We start from the raw sequence: 16,836 nt of genomic DNA, 5'->3' as shown, positions 1-16,836 counted from the left end.
TTGTCTTCTGCTAGCTTTTGAATTTGTTTGCTTTGCTTCTCTAGTTATTTTAATTGTGATGTTAGGGTGTCAATTTTAGATCTTTTCTGCTTTCTCTTGTGGGCATTTAGTGCTATAATTTTCCCTCTACACATTGCTTTAAATGTGTCCCAGAGATTCTGGTATGTTGTGTCTTTGTTCTCATTGGTTTCAAAGAACATCTTTATCTCTGCCTTTCCCAGTAGTCATTCAGGAGCAGGTTGTTCAGTTTCCATGTAGTTGTGCGGTTTTGAGTGAGTTTCTTAATCCTGAGTTCTAATTTGATTGCACTGTGGTCTGACAGTTTGTTGTGATTTCCATTCTTTTACATTTGCTGATGAGTGCTTTACCTCCAACTATGTGGTCAATTTTGGAATAAATGTGATGTGGTGCTGAGAAGAATGTATATTCTGTTGATTTGGGGTGGAGAGTTCTGTAGATGTCTTTTAGGTCTGCTTGGTGGAGAGCTGAGTTCAAGTCCTGGATATCCTTGTTAAGCTTCTGTCTCATTGATCTGTCTAATATTGACAGTGGGGTGTTAAAGTCTCCCATGATGATTGTGTGGAGTCTAAATCTCTTTGTAGGTCTCTCAGGACTTGCTTTATGAATCTGGGTGCTCCTGTATAGGGTGCATATATATTTAGGATAGTTAACTCTTCTTGTTGAATTGATCCCTTTACCATTATGTAGTGGCCTTCTTTGTCTCTTTTGATCTTTGTTGGTTTAAAGTCTGTTTTATCAGAGACTAGGATTGCAACCCCTGGCTTCTTTTGTTTTCCATTTGCTTGTAGATCTTCCTCCATCACTTTATTTTGAGCCTATGTGTGTCTCTGCATGTGAGATGGTTTCCTGAGTACAGCACACTGATGGGTCTTGACTCTTTATCCAATTTGCCATTCTGTGTTTTTTTAACTGGGGCATTTAGCCCATTTACATTTAAGGTTAATATTGTTATGTGTGAATTTGATCCTGTCGTTATGAAGTTAGCTGGTTATTTCGCCCGTTAGTTGGTGCAGTTTCTTCCTAGCGTCAATGGTCTTTACAGTTTGGCATGTTTTTGCAGTGGCTGGTACCGGTTGTTCCTTTCCATGTTTAGTGCTTCCTTTAGGAGCTCTTGTAAGGCAGGCCTGGTGGTGACAAAATCTCTCAGCATTTGCTTCTCTGTAAAGGATTTATTTCTCCTTCACTTATGAAGCTTTGTTTGGCTGGATATGAAATTCTGGGTTGAAAATTCTTTTCTTTAAGAATGTTGAAGACGCTGGAGAGGATGTGGAGAAATAGGAACACTTTTACACTGTTGGTGGGACTGTAAACTAGTTCAACGATTGTGGAAGGCAGTGTGGCAATTCCTCAGGGATCTAGAACTAGAAATACCATTTGACCCAGCCATCCCATTACTGGGTGTATACCCAAAGGATTATAAATCATGCTGCTGTAAAGACACATGCACACATATGTTTATTGCGGCACTATTCACAATAGCAAAGACTTGGAACCAAGCCAAATATCCAGCAATGAGAGACTGGATTGGTTGACCATACCTCAAAAGCTGTATTCTCATGGTAACTGCAGGGAGACTTGAGCACATTTTATGCAAAATTATTGAGGACATGCTTTTCATGATCACTGTTCACTGTGTGTCCTGAGAGCACAAATACAGAGTGTCCTTTGACTCCCTCATCAGTGTGTCACCTGACGAATTCACTGAGCTCACTCTGTGTGTGTGTGTGTGTGTCTTTCTCTTTCGTTGTTTTCTACCTGGCCCTGTTCTATCCCAACATAAAGGCAATAATTTGTTACCTCATTAATGGATCTGTCCTTTTTCTTTTCAAACTCTTCCTTACGTTAGCCATGAAATCCAGCTGGGGCTGTGTGGTTTCTGATTCCCCCTGGCTTATTCTTTACTTTTTCCCACTTTTCCAGGCTCAGCAGGGAGCTGCTGGATGAGAAAGGGCCTGAAGTCTTGCAGGACTCACTGGATAGATGTTATTCGACTCCTTCAGGTTGTCTTGAACTGACTGACTCATGCCAGCCCTACAGAAGTGCCTTTTACGTATTGGAGCAACAGCGTGTTGGCTTGGCTGTTGACATGGATGGTGAGTACCTTTCTATGAAGGTGATAAGGATCCACTGAGTCTTCTGGTTAGGGTCATATTCCTACTGCAAGTGGCCCTTACTGAGCTGAGAGATGTCATTGCCACAGGGAGGACCTATAGGCACATGTAGGTTGAATGAAACTCTAGTTCCACTTGGAAGCCCAGACAAGGGATGGGTCAGTGAGCAAGACTCTCTTCCTAGTCTCAGGCCATGCCTGTGGCGCCCTAATCCTACTCTCAAGATGTTGGATCTGGGCAGATGTGACAAATTCACACAACTCTGATTTTGTCTCAATTTTGTAGATCTTGTAGATTTCATCCTTCACTCTAATTTCAGCGTCTAAAATCCTCGCTACCGTGAACAATCTGAGTATTTGATGAGACAGGGCTGAATAGTGCAGTTTTTCTCCTAGCAACCATTTGGGGGCATTTGCTTTAAATCGATTGGAAAAATATGGCATAACCATTTGCACAAACTTGGGACAAATGATATTGGGATAACGATCTACCAGAATAGGGAATTTTACCCACAGTTTCTGGGACAAAAACCAAGGACTCTCTATTGTGATCAGCCTTCAGGCCTCCTGAAGAATATCTCTCACAGTGTCCTATTCTCATGCTGAGGAGCCTGAAGTCCCTGTGTGAGGATTAGACAGTGGATTGTTACGTGTGTAGGAGAACCAGCTTAATATGTCTGTCCATGTCTGAACTTATTGCAGAAATTGAAAAGTACCAAGAAGTGGAAGAAGACCAAGACCCATCATGCCCCAGGTAACTTTGAGCAATTATGGATGCTTCATTCTGTGTTGACACCTGGAGATGCCAGGTCCAGGGAAAACAAGAGTGTGTTCAATTTCATGTTTTCAACGAAGGTTGAATTACTCCTACTGACATTGCTGTTGGTTTTCATTGCAGTAGATGTTTAGGTTTCCATTTCTTCCTCCCCTTATCATTTACTAACTTACTGTAGGTTGATCTCAAAGGCTGTATGGCAACTGCATGGAATCTTGAGCAAGTTTATGGAAAATTATTGAGCCCACTCTTTTCATGATCACTGTTCGCTGTGTGTCCCGAGGGCACTAACTCAGAGTGTCCTTTGACCCCTTCATCAGTGTGTCACCCAGCCAATTCGCTGAGCTCACTTTCTCCTCTCTCTCTCTCTCCCTCTCCCTGTCTTTCTCTTTCATTCTTTTCTACCTGGCCCTGGTCTATCCCAACATAAAGGCAATAATTCATTACCTCATTAATGGATCTGTCCTTTTTCTTTTTAAACAGTTCCTTATGTTAGCCATGGAATCTAGCTGGGGCTGTGTGGTTTCTGATTCCCCCTGGCTTATTTTTTACTTTTTCCTACTTTTCCAGGCTCAGCAGGGAGCTGCTGGATGAGAAAGGGCCTGAAGTCTTGCAGGACTCACTGGATAGATGTTATTCGACTCCTTCAGGTTATCTTGAACTGCCTGACTTAGGCCAGCCCTACAGCAGTGCTGTTTACTCATTGGAGGAACAGTACCTTGGCTTGGCTCTTGACGTGGACAGTGAGTACCTTACTATGAAGGTGATAAGCCTCCACCTGGTCTTCCAGATAGGGGTGATATTCCTGTTCCAAGTGGCCCTTACTGACCGGAGAGATGTCATTGCCACAGGCAGGACCTATGGGCGCATATAGGTTGTAATGAAACTGTAGTCTCAGTTGGAAGCCTAGACATGAAATGGGTCAGTGAGCAAGGCTCTATTCCTAGTCTCCAGCCATGCCTGTGGCAACCTGAGCCCGCTCTCAGCACATTGGACCCAGGCAGATGTAAAAAATTCACAGAACTATGATTTGGACTCAAGGGTTTGTAGATTTCCTCCTTCATTCTAATTTCAGTGTCTAAAATTCTTGCACCCATGAACGAGCTGGGCATTTGATGAGACAGGGCTGAATACTGCAGTTTTCCTCCTAGAAATCATCTGGGGCATTTTCTTTGAACTGATGGGAACAATAAGGCATAACTGTTTGCACAAACTTGGGATAAATAATTTTGGGATAACGATCTACCAGAATGGAGATATTTCACCCTTGGTTCTGAGATGCAAACCAAAGAATATCATGACCAGCTTTCAGGCCTCCTGAAGTATATCTCTCACATTGTCCTGTTCTCATGCTGAGGAGCCTGAGATCCCTGTGTGGGGATTAGACAGTGGACTGTTATGGGTGTAGGTGAATTGGCTTATTTTGTCTGTCCCTGTCTGAATGTATTGCAGGAATTAAAAAGGACCAAGAAGAGGAAGAAGACCAAGGCCCACCATGCCCCAGGTAACTGAGCAGTTGTGAACAGCTACTTCTGTGTTGACATCTGGAGACTCCTGGTTCAGGGAAAACAGAGCGGGCTGACATTATCGATTACATCTTTTCAACCAAGCCTGAATTATTCCTAGTAACATTGCTGTTGGTTTTCATTGCAGTAGATATTTAGGTTTCCATTTCTTCCTCCCCTTATCATTTACTAACCTACTGTAGGTGGACCAGACTTCAGAAACTGTATTCTCATGGCAACTGCATGGAAACTTGAGCACATTTTATGGAAAATTATTGAGCGCAGTCTTTTCATGATCACTGTATGCTGTGTGTCCTGAGGGCACTAACTCAGAGTGTCCTGTTACTCCCTCATCAGTGTGTCACCTGGACAATTCACTGAGCTCGTTCTCTCTGTGTGTGTGTGTCTGTGTGTGTGTGTGTGTGTGTGTGTGTGTCTGTCTTTCTCTTTCATTCTTTTCCATTTGGCCCTGTTCTGTCCCCACATGAAGGCAATAATGTGTTACCTCATTAATGGATCTATCCTTTTACTTTTTTAACCACTTCCTTATGCTACCCATGAAACCTAGTTGGGGCTCTGTTGTGTCTGATTTCCCCTGGCTTATTCTTTACTTTTTCCTCCTTTTCCAGGCTCAGCAGGGAGCTGCTGGAGGTAGTAGAGCCTGAAGTCTTGCAGGACTCACTGGATAGATGTTATTCAACTCCTTCCAGTTGTCTTGAACAGCCTGACTCCTGCCAGGCCTATGGAAGTTCGTTTTATGCATTGGAGGAAAAACATGTTGGCTTTTCTCTTGACGTGGGAGGTGAATACCTTTCTATGAAGGTGATAAGGATCCACTGAGTCTTCCATATAAAGATCATATTCCTGCTCCAAGTGGCCATTACTGAGCTGAGAGATGTCATTGCTGCAGTGAGGACCTATAGGCACATGTAGGTTGAATGAAACTCTAGTTCTACCTGGAAGCCCAGACATGGGATGGGTCAGTGAACATGGCTCTCTTCCTAGTCTCAGGCCATGCCTGTGGCACTCTGATTCTATTCTCATGACATTGGACCTGGGCAGATGTGACAAATTCAGAGAACTATGATTTTGACTCAAGGGTTTGTAGATTTCCTTTTTCACTCTAATTTCAGTGTCTAAAGTCCTCACAACCATGAACAATCTGAGTATTTGATGAGACAGGGCTAAATATTGCAGTTTTTCTCCTAGAAATCATTTGAGGGTATTTGCTTTAAATTGATTGGAAAAATATGGCATAACTGTTTGCACAAACTTGGGACAAATGATATTGGGATAACGATCTACTAGAATAGGGACATTTTACCCACAGTTTCTGGGAGAAAAACTGAGGAATTTCTATCACGACCAGCCTTCAGGCCTCCTGAAATATATCTCTCACAGTGTCCTATTCTTATGCTGAGGAGCCTGAAGTCCCTGTGTGAGGATTAGACAGTGGATTGTTATATGTGTAGGGGAATCAGCTTAATGTGTCTGTCCATGTCTGAATTTATTGCAGAAATTGAAAAGAAGGGGAAGGGGAAGAAAAGAAGGGGAAGAAGATCCAAGAAGAAAAGAAGAAGGGGAAGAAAAGAAGGGGAGGAAGATCAAAACCCACCATGCCCCAGGTAACTTTCAGCAATTGTGGATGCTTAATTCTGTGTTAACACCTGGAGGCAACAGATTCAGGGAAACCAGAGTGTGTTTGATGTCACGTTTTCAACGAAGGCTGAATTACTCCTACTGTCATTGCTGTTGGTTTTCATTGCAGTAGATGTTTAGGTTTCCATTTCTTCCTCCCCTTATCATTTCCTAACGTACCATAGGTTGACCATACTTCAAAAGCTGTACTCTCATGGCCACTGCATCGAATTTTGAGCATATTTTATGGAAAACTATTGAGCTCACTCTTTTCATGATCACAGTTTGCTGTGTGTCATGAGGGCACTAACTCAGAGTGTCCTTTTACTCCCTTACCAGTATGCCACCTGGCCAATTCACTAGCTCACTTTCTCTCTGTCTCTGTCTCTGTCTGTCTTTTTCATTGTTTTCTACCTGGCCCTGTTCTATCCCAACATAAAGGCAATAATTTTTTTTTTTTTACCTCATTAATGGATCTATCCTTTTTCTTTTCTAACCACTTCCTTATGTTACTTCTGAAATCTAGTGGGGCTCTGTGGTGTCTGATTTTCCCTGGCTGCTTCTTTAGTTTTGTCTCCTTTTCCAGGCTCAACGGCGTGCTGATGGAAGTGGAAGAGCCTGAAGTCTTACAGGACTCACTGGATAGATGTTATTCGACTCCGTCAATGTACTTTGAACTACCTGACTCATTCCAGCACTACAGAAGTGTGTTTTACTCATTTGAGGAACAGCACATCAGCTTCGCCCTTTACGTGGACAATAGGTTTTTTACTTTGACGGTGACAAGTCTCCACCTGGTGTTCCAGATGGAAGTCATATTCCCACAATAAGCAGCCCTTACTAAGCCGAGAGATGTCATTCCTGCAGGCAGGACCTATAGGCACGTGAAGATTTGAATGAAAGTACAGTTCCATTTGGAAGCCCAGACATAGGATGGGTCAGTGGGCATGGCTCTATTCCTATTCTCAAACCATGCCAGTGGCAACCTGTGCTCAGTCTGAAGACAATGGACCCACGTTAGGTGTGACACGTTCACATAACTGTGCAGCACATGCCGGGAGTGATCAGTCAGACATTTTAATTTGAACCACGTATCTCTGGGTAGCTACAAAATTTCTCAGGGATTTCATTTTGCAGGCATGTCTCTGAGCTTCTATACCTGCTCAAGGTCAGTGTCATCTTTGTGTTTAGCTCATCCAAAGGTGTTACCCTGGTTTCAATGAACCTAACATCATTCTTTGTGTCTTCAGTGTTGGCTTGTTTTAGCTGATCCATCTGTAACACAGGAGGGATCCTTGGCTGAGGATTGTATTTCAGAACCACCAACTGCTCTTGACAATTGTTAACCCGCTAGGCTCCTTTGGTTAGAGAAGCCACAGTCCTTCAGCCTCCAATTGGTGTCAGTACTTAGGAAGACCACAGCTAGATGGACAAACAGCATTGGGAGGCCTTAGCCCTGCTCCTCTCAATTCCATCCTGTAGAGAACAGGAGTCAGGAGCCGCTGGCAGGAGACAGCATGTCACCCAGGACTCTGCCGGTGCAGAATATGAACAATGCCATGTTCTTGCAGAAAACGCTTAGCCTGAGTTTCATAGGAGGTAATCACCAGACCACTGCAGAATGTAGAACACTGAGCAGGACAACTGACCTGTCTCCTTCACATAGTCCATATCACCACAAATCACACAACAAAAAGGAGAAGAGATATTTTGGGTTCAAAAAAAGTAAAAAGATAATGTAGCTGCATTTCTTTAGTTATTTTGAACCCCAAATATTTCCTCATCTTTTTGTTGTTGTCATGGATGGTGGTGACATGGACTTGTTTATAGAGGACAGGTCAGCTGTCTGGCTCAATGATCTACATTCTGAAGTTGTCTGAAAATGTCTTCATGATTAAATTCAGCCTAAACGTTTTGCCGGGAACACTGCAGAGACAATGCTGTGAGTTCCCAACCTCAGCCCATCTGCGGGCAGAGAAGGTCTAGTTTGTCCATCACCATTATATCAGGACTGGTTACTTGGTTAAGGAGGGGTCTAGGAGATCTGTCCCTTTTAGAGACACCTTACTTATAATGAAGTACTTGGGAAAGCGGTTTTCAAGAGTATAAATATCCTGTATTCTAATGATCATCCTCTAAACATTTTATCATTTATTAATCCTCCCTGTGTCTATTATTATATTCATATCTCTACACTGCAAATTTTGGGTCTCAATTTTTACTGTGCCTTTGTTTTTACTAGTGTCTGCTGTTGCAAAAGGAAGAAAACATTCTCTGAGTTTTAATTTTTGTCCAAAGCTAATTTTAATCTATACAATTAAAACCTTTTGCCTATCACTCTGGACTTTTGGATTGTTTTTTACATTCAGTGTTATAATATTTGATTATGCGGATTGTTTTTGGTGGGTACTGATGCAAATTAATAAAAACATTTCATTTCCATGTTTATTTTCTAATCTCTTCCACATTGTAGGCTATGTTTACCATATGTAGCAGAATGTATTTACATTTCTTGGTTCTAGTCATTTGTATTCTTCGTGAGTGTGAGTGTGTGTGTGTGTGTGTCTGTGTGTGTGTCTGTGTGTGCCTTTGGCATTTAGGAAGGGTTGTATAGCTCATGTTAAATATTGCACTAAAAATGTTTTTGATGGTTTTCCTCCCTTTGAACTAGACACACTTCTAATATTTGGTTTATAGTTTTAAATTATAACTTTCAGCATCAAATATTTCCATACAACAGTCAATTACATGATGTGTTTTCTTTTTCCTACCTCCTTTACCTGCCACTTCTCATAATAGTATTTGAACCTAAACATATACCGGTGACATTCTGTGATTATCATCTTGCCCCTACCTTGGTTTTGGTTTTTGGTGCAGTTCCAGGCTCTTGGTGTCTTTGTTTGGGACACCAAGAGCCTGGAACTGCACGGCACCAGCTGGTAAGAATTAGGCTTTTTTGGCCGGGCGCGGTGGCTTATGCCTGTAATCCCAGCACTTTGCGAGGCCAAGGCGGGCGGATCACGAGGTCAGGAAATCGAGACCATCCTGGCTAACACGGTAAAACCCCATCTCTACTAAAAATAAAAAAAATTAGCCGGGCGTGGTGGCGGGCGCCTGTAGTCCCAGCTACTCGGGAGGCTGAGGCAGGAGAATGGCCTGAACCCGGGAGGCGGAGCTTGCAGTGAGCCGAGATCGCGCCACTGCACTCCAGCCTGGGCGACAGAGAGAGACTCCGTCTCAAAAAAAAAAAAAAAAAGAATTAGGCTTTTTTTTTCCCTAAGGGTTAACAACAAACCAGCCCTTTGGAAAGACTTGCTTCACCACTGTTATCAACCAACGGCCTGATGCTTTCCCTCACTTTTGTGATTTTGAGAAAACAAGCAAGCAGCATTCCCTCCTGATAAGAGACCACCGACCTAGGAATGATTCTGGCCAGACTAGAGAGGATGCACAGTGAGGGTTTTCATGTCCTCTGCTTCAGCTTTTGATGTCAGAGGGCCACAAACTCCACTCTCAGATGATTGCTAATGCCACCATTTTATGAACATGGGCCCCATGGAGAGGCACGAAGCTCAATTGCACTTCTGCACATTTTTCCTCCTATAAATATTGCTATTGGAATATTATTTGGTACGGCTCCCGTGAAAGATACATTTGCAGAATGTACTCAAATTAGAAGCATCATGTAAACCCTATAATGTAGGAATAGTGCATCAACTTCCCTACACTATAGAAATATCTGCGGTGTAAACATTTCCACAATGACCAAAGATATGTGTACAAGAAAGGTGGCTGCAACATTCTTTGTAATCCTAAAACAATGAAACCTACCTCATCTCAAAAACTTTATTTTATTTTATTTTATTTTTTGAGATGGAGTCTCGCTCTGTTGCCCAGGCGGGAGTGTAGCGGTGCAGCCTCCACTGGTGCAGCCTCCACCGCAGCCTCCACCTCCCAGGTTCAAATGATTCTCCTGCCTCAGAATCCCAAGTACCTGGGATTACAGGCACTTGCCACCATGCCTGGCTAACAAAAACATTTTGAAAAGGGTTAAATAAATCATGCACAAAGTGAGGAAAAATACTCTTTTCAAAAATGATGGAGAGGATCAGTATGATGATGAATGATTCCACTGGTCACATTATTGATAGAGCAATCAGTAAATCCAGGCACATCCTCGGGATATTACTGACCTCCTATTATTAAAATATGAAAAAATGGAGGCATGTAAATTACTCGTTTAAGCGTATAACGGACTGAATTAGAATTTTATCACACCAGAAGTGGGTTCCTAGGTCTCTTTCAGGATTCCTGAGTTACACACGTATAAACCCAGGATTTCAGGAGACACTCGGTTAAGAATCCGGTCGGGGAGGTGGGCTGGCCCTTGACATGGATAAGTCACAAATAGTGGCTTAGGACTCCAGGAAGATAAAATCTTCCCCATTTATCTAGTGATTGACAATGCATGAATACTTTAAAAGCTCGAACAAGCGTCCCTGGGTGGGCTCGAACCACCAACCTTTTGGTTAACAGCCAAACGCGCTAACCGATTGCGCCACAGAGACAGGAACTATCAGTTCTACTGGGCGCTATAGGAAGGGCGCACGCACGAAACTTCCTCCGTCCCTTGCATCCTCAGGGCCCGCCCGGCAGGACGACTGAGCAAGGCCTTGGAAGACCGGAGAGATTGGAGCGGTAAGTCGCGCTGGTCACATTGGACACCTGCGCGTTGGGAGATTCTGGAGCCGGAAGGATAGCCGAATGGTCTTCGCCCGCCCTGTCCCTCGCCTGCTTCAGAAACCCCCGGAAAGGCCCCGGTTGAGACCCCGGCCCGAGCCGCCTGGGGGCCCTAGGGAGGCTGAACGCCCGGTGGCTCCCGGGATGGCTCTTCCCGTTCTTTGCGCCGCCTTCACCCAGTGAGGGAGCCTGTGCCCTCCCTGCCCAGTCGCTTTTGGGGCCGCTGCGGAGCTTCCGCTGCCATCTTCAGATCCTGTGTTCCGCACGGGGGCTCCACCAGGGCAGGGATCGTGGTGAGGGTGGCTCGTGGGTCCCCCTCGCGGGGAGCAGGGTCTGGCACTCACCAGGGCGCAGGACTAGGACTTGTCGAATGAATCCATCCTTTTAGCTTTTAGTCCTTTGAAGAGCCTTGAGAATGGAAATCATGAGAGATTTTTCCATGGGGAAGTTCCTTTTACAAAGCATTTATTTACGTTGACTTCTTGGCACCCCGCGGGGCGGCAACGGGCAGGGCCTCCAGTGCACCTTTTGCGCGGTGGAGCCACGGGGGCTCAGCTGGGCGGTGGTCGGGTCCTGAGGCCGGAGGGCGGGAGCAGGGGAGGGGAAAAGCAAAAGCGGGGAAAGAAGCCGGGGAGCGGTGGACCAGACGTCCAGACCTCCTGAAAGGCTGGCGGGGAGGCACAGGCGGGATCTTCCGGAGGTGAGAATTTTTTTTTATTATAGCAGAATGGGGAGGAATTGAGGGGAAAATGGAGATAGAACCTGAAAGAGCCCCAAACGCCAGAACCTGTAGCTCCCCAAGAATAAGATCTTCCAGAAGAACTAGACCCAAAACTAGCCGTTGGGGAACACCGAAATCCTTGGAGGAGCAACATCCTCATGACCCTCTGTGTTCCTTTAGGCAAAAGGACTTGCTTCCATTGTTTGTTCAATTGTTTGTGTTTGTTAAATAAATAAAACGATTTTCATGTATCTTTGAAATTACTTTGGCGCTACTATTTTATGATTACAAATAATGCGGCAGTGATCATTCTTGTACACTTCTCATTGGCCATTTGTGTATTTCTATAGGGTAGAGGCCTGGAGAGCAGTTGCTCCAGCATAGGGATTACACAGTTTTTGTTTGTTTATTTATTTACTTATTTATTTATTTTTGAGACAGAGTCTCGCTCTGTCACCCAGGCTGGAGTGCAGTGGCGCCATCTCAGCTCTCACTGCAACCTCCGCCTCCCAGGTTCAAGCGAATCACCTGCTTCAGCCTCCCAAGTAGCTGAGATTACAGGTCCGTGCGAGCCACCACATCGGGCTAATTTTTGTATTTTTAGTAGAGACGGGGTTTCACCGTTTTGGCCAGGCCGGTCTCAAACTCCTGACCTCAAGTGATCTGCCTGCCTTGGCCTCTCAAAGTGCTGGGATTACAGGCATGAGCCACCGCACCCAGCGATTACATGTTTTTTTTTATATATATCATTCTATTTTCTTTCCTTATTTGGCTTATTAGCTGTAACTCTTTCTTTTGTTATGTCAGTGATGGCTTTAGGGTCCCTAGAATACATCTTTATCTGTCTGCCATCAAGTGACATTATACCTCCCCTTCTGGCCTTTATGCTAGTGTTGTCAGGGAATTTGATTTTGGACATGTTATAAACCCCAACATCCAAGTACGTACATAGCGACTTTCAGTCGTCTCCATTTCTTTGTGTAGGTTCAGATTTCTGTTTGGTATCCTTATCCTTAGGCCTGGAGGACTCCTTTCATATTTCTTGTAGTGTGGTTCGGTGAATTCTGTCATTTTTTTGTATGTCTTTAAATGTCCTGATTTCAGTCACATTTTTGAAAGATATTTCAATTTGGCATAGAATTCTAGAATAACTTTTTTTCTCTCAGTACTTTAGGATGTTGCCACTTTGACGCTTTGTCATGGACATATCTTTCCTGTTTTTGTAAACTTGGCATAAGGTGGGTTTCCTGTACTTGTTATATGATTTTTGGATTGTGTATTCAAATTAAAAGTATTAAATTAAAATTAAAATGGCCTGGGCGAGGTGGCTCACACCTGTAATCCCAGCACTTTGGGAAGGGGAGGCAGAGGATCGCTTGAGACCCAGAGTTGGAGACCACCCTGGGCAAGATAGCAAGACCCTGTGTGTGTGTGTGTATGTGTGTGTGTATATATATACACATAAATATGTATATATATTATATGTATGTATGTATATATATGTCCTACAGTCACCTTAAGTTCCACCAACAGTGCGCTTAAAGTAAAATGTGCCCAACCTGAGGCTCAAACCTACCTGCTGGCACGCAATTTGTGTTTGTGAGACAATCTCAACAGCATTTGCTTTTTCTAGCATAGTGGTTTTCCTGTTTTCCTCACATGTGAATGTCTTCAGTGCAAAACCTGTCAGAATTCATTTCCTTTGCTAAAATGTTTTAAAATAACTCTTACTTCAAGTAAGTGCATTAAAAATAAACTTCTCAGTTGCATCCCTGGAATCCATGGAAAGTCCAGGAGAGACAATCAAGTGCTACGGGATCAAGCCCAAACAGAACAGGACTAGGCATGGCTTCCTCACAAGGAGCCAGGCCAAAGTCATCTCCTTTGGTCTCCAATGGAGGCCAGAACTCGGTTCACCTGCAACGGGAGGACCTGGCCCAGAAGAGGTGGCCTTCATCTTCATGGTGCCTTCGGACAGGAAATCTAGGATTTCTTTTCTTCTCTTTGATCTACTTCCAACTCTCCCTTTCTATTTATTTATTTATTTATTTATTTATTTATTTATTTATTTATGAGACAGAGTCTTGCTGTGTTGCCCAGGCTAGAGTGCAGCGGGGCAGTCTCAGCTCACTGCAACCTCCGCCTCCTGGGTTCTAGAGATTCTCCTGCCTCAGCCTCCTGAGTAGCTGGGATTACAGGCGCCCGTCACCGCGCCCGGCTACTTGTTGTATTTTTAGTAGAGACAGGGTTTCACCATCTTGGCCAGGCTGGTCTCGAACTCGTGACCACGTGATCCACCCACCTCGGCCTCCCAAAATGCTGGGATTACAGGCGTGAGCCACCGCATCTGGCCCTCCCTTTCTATTTCTTCAAGACCTTTTTCGGATCCCTCCTGCGCAGGACCTAAACGGGCGGTGCCCTTACCCACTGGTCCCTCCCTGCCTGGTGTCTTCGGAGCCCTAGCTCACCCGGAACGTTACTGCCTGCCGGTGACAGCGAGAGGACCAAAGAGGACAGCGGGTGCGGTGGGAACCACAGAGTCACCGCGCACCTGCGCCTCGCGGGCTCCTCGCAAATTGAATAAACGCCCCCTGAAGCTTCTCTTCAAGTCACAGGGAAGGGGAAGGTGGCTGACGACCCGGCGGGAGAAGCCGGCCCTGCCCCTGGTCCTTGAAGACAGGTTTGGCCAGGCTGATTTTGACTGGTAGGCCCAAAGAAAAGCCTTAAGGGCAGACCAAACTCCGACAGGCTCCGAGATTAAGGCTTTCAAACGTCTGATCGTTTTCAGCTTGGTCAGTAAAATCGATCCCGCCTTTATCAGGAGATTCCTTTGCCAAAGTTCAGAGACCTGGGGTTCCTGCTGCTTGCCACACAGAAAACCAATCACTGAGACGGTTATTGCCAAGGAAGAGGCTTTAATAGGGTGCTGCAGCGGAGGAGATGAGAACTCAGTCTCAAATCCATCTCCCTGACCAACCAAAACTAGAGGCTTAGATGGCAGGGAAAAAATGTGACAGTGTGTAAGAAAACAGGAACTAGACCAGGCGCGGTGGCTCACGCCTGTAATCCCAGCACTTTGGGAGGCCGAGGCGGGCGGATCACGAGGTCAGGAGATCGAGACCATCCTGGCTAACACGGTGAAACCCCATCTCTACTAGAAATACGAAAAGAAATTAGCCGGGCATGGTGGCGGGCGCCTGTAGTCCCAGCTACTCGGGAGGCTGAAGCAGGAGAATGGCGTGAACCCGGGAGGCGGAGCTTGCAGTGAGCCAAGATAGCGCCACTGCACTCCAGCCTGGGAGGCAGAGGGAGACTCTGTCTCAAAAAAAAAAAAAAAAAAAAGAAAAGAAAAGAAAAGAAAGAAAACAGGAACTAGGGAGGGGCAAGGAAGCAATCAGGATGAGTGAGGGGTCCGGCATCTCATTGTCTGGGTGACTTTCAGTTCTTTGATATCTTTTTTGATAGGCCTGAAGGAAGGAACTCAAATAAAACAAATATCGAGTTTCAAACTTTCAGGTCAGAAGGGTCCATTTCTATGTTTATCCAAAAATCTACGTATGGGACTATTGGGTGGGTTTCAGACCAAGAAAGAGTGTGCATATCAAAGTCTGCGGTTAACCAAAGAGAAAACATAATTTTCCGACCAATAGGATGTGTAGGGGTCAAAGAACGACCAGCCTACAGTACTGTTCATTGGCCTGAGCATACGGAAGGATGAAGTTGCACCAGCGAAATGGGATTAAGCTGCAGGTGCGGGCTGGGCGCTGTAGCTCACACCTGTAATCCCAGCACTCTGGGAGGCTGAGGTGGGTGGATCACTTGAGATCAGGAGTTTGAGACCAGCCTGACCAACATGGTGAAACCTCGTCTCTAATAAAAATACAAAAATTAGCCGGGCGTCATGGCGGGCACCTGTAGTCCCAGCTACTAGGGAGGCCGAGGCAGGAGAATTGCTTGAACCCGGGAGATGGAGGTTTTAATGAGCCGAAATTGCGCCACTGCCCTCCAGCCCGGGCAACAGACCGAGACACCTTCTCAAGCAAAAATAAAAACAAAAAGCTGCAGGTGGAAAAAAAGTCTGGATTTTGGTTCAGAGCCCCTGGGGCCTTCCTCAGTAGTTTTCTCTTTCCTTGAAAAAGGAAGCCTGTCTCAGTCTCTGCATCTCTCTGAGTCCTTTTGGAGATTGAGGATGGTGAGGTCTCAGTGCTTGGCCCCCTTCTAACTCTGGGTACCTCCCCTCCCGTGGGTCAACCTGGTCCAGTGCACAGGCCCCAGCTCCGACGACCATCTCCCCCCTACCCTTTGCTCCCAGCAAAGGCCATTTCTAGGTCAGTTGTGAGGTACAGCCAGGACAGGGCAGCTCGCTCCGAGATTTTTGGCTCTCGAAGGCCTTGAGCGCTGTGGTTCTGCAGAACGCTGTCTGCCTCTTGTGGAGGAACTGACACCCGCTGGAGAAAGTGTGGAGGGAAGCGAGGGCTGCACCTGCACGCAGGAGCTGAGGCAAGCGGCGGTTCCCAGCTCTCAGTGCAAAAGACATTTGTCATCTGAGAGGCTGGACTCAGTTATTATAATTTTCAATTTTGTCAATAAAAACCGAATGGAAATTTGTTTTCTTACTTGTAGAAACCTCCTCACAAGACCTCCCATCTTACATTCCAGGGAGAATTAGCAGGGTATTCCGCCAAGACATAGGTTAGACTGCGGTTCTGATCTGCAGGCCTCGATGCCCTGCGCCGGGGCACCAGGGCACGGGCAAAGCCCTCCCTCTACACAAAGCAAGGGTGTTATGTCTACAACTGAACGGGGACACTAAGAGCCCCCAACATGCACGGTTTTCATTCCAAAGAAAACCACCAGTTCTGAGTACAATTTCCACCTGGCTCTATTAACTGAGTACACGTTTCCCCAGCACAGAAATCCTACAAACTCCCGTGAATGCTGTGGTGAAAAGCAGGAGCTGCCAGGGCAAGATGGATCGCACCTGTAATCCCAGCACTTCAGAAGGCTGGGCGGACCACTTGAGCCCAGGAGTTGGAGCCCAGCCTGAGCAGAATGGTGAAACCGCTACGAAAAAAGAAAAAGAAAGGAAAGAGAAAGAGAAAGAAAAGAAAAGAAAAAAAAAGAGAAAAAACTAGCCGGGTGTGGTGGCGTGTGGTTGTCCTACTCGGGAGCCTGAGATGGGAAGATCGCGCCACTTCTCCAGCCTGGACGGTACAGCGAGACTTGTCTCAGGGAGGGGGGGAAAAACAGCAAAAAAAAACAGAGGCTAAGAGGTAACTCCGAGGATGACAGAAAACACCAGAGTTTTTAAGAGATGTTAGAAGCC

The 16,836-nt window shown here is 45.4% G+C and overlaps 1 long non-coding RNA gene, 1 other non-coding gene and 1 pseudogene across 2 annotated transcripts; 2 read left to right on the top strand and 1 right to left on the bottom strand.

The window, feature by feature from the left end:
* The window catches only part of LOC117978246 (neuroblastoma breakpoint family member 15-like), a 512,107-nt pseudogene that overhangs the window by 18,747 nt on the left and 476,524 nt on the right, over window positions 1–16,836 (top strand).
* LOC134730754 (uncharacterized) lies at window positions 6,043–16,757 on the top strand. Its single transcript, XR_010112703.1, has 2 exons — window positions 6,043–10,747; window positions 11,513–16,757. It is a non-coding gene; the product is annotated as an uncharacterized LOC134730754 (long non-coding RNA).
* TRNAN-GUU (transfer RNA asparagine (anticodon GUU)) lies at window positions 10,544–10,617 on the bottom strand. The gene has a single exon. It is a non-coding gene; the product is annotated as a tRNA-Asn (tRNA).

The sequence above is a fragment of the Pan paniscus genome, chromosome 1 (genome assembly GCF_029289425.2).
Source record: "Pan paniscus chromosome 1, NHGRI_mPanPan1-v2.0_pri, whole genome shotgun sequence".
NCBI lineage: Eukaryota > Metazoa > Chordata > Mammalia > Primates > Hominidae > Pan > Pan paniscus.
Note: the sequence above shows the minus strand (reverse complement) of the source record. Positions and strands in the feature narration are given on the sequence as shown.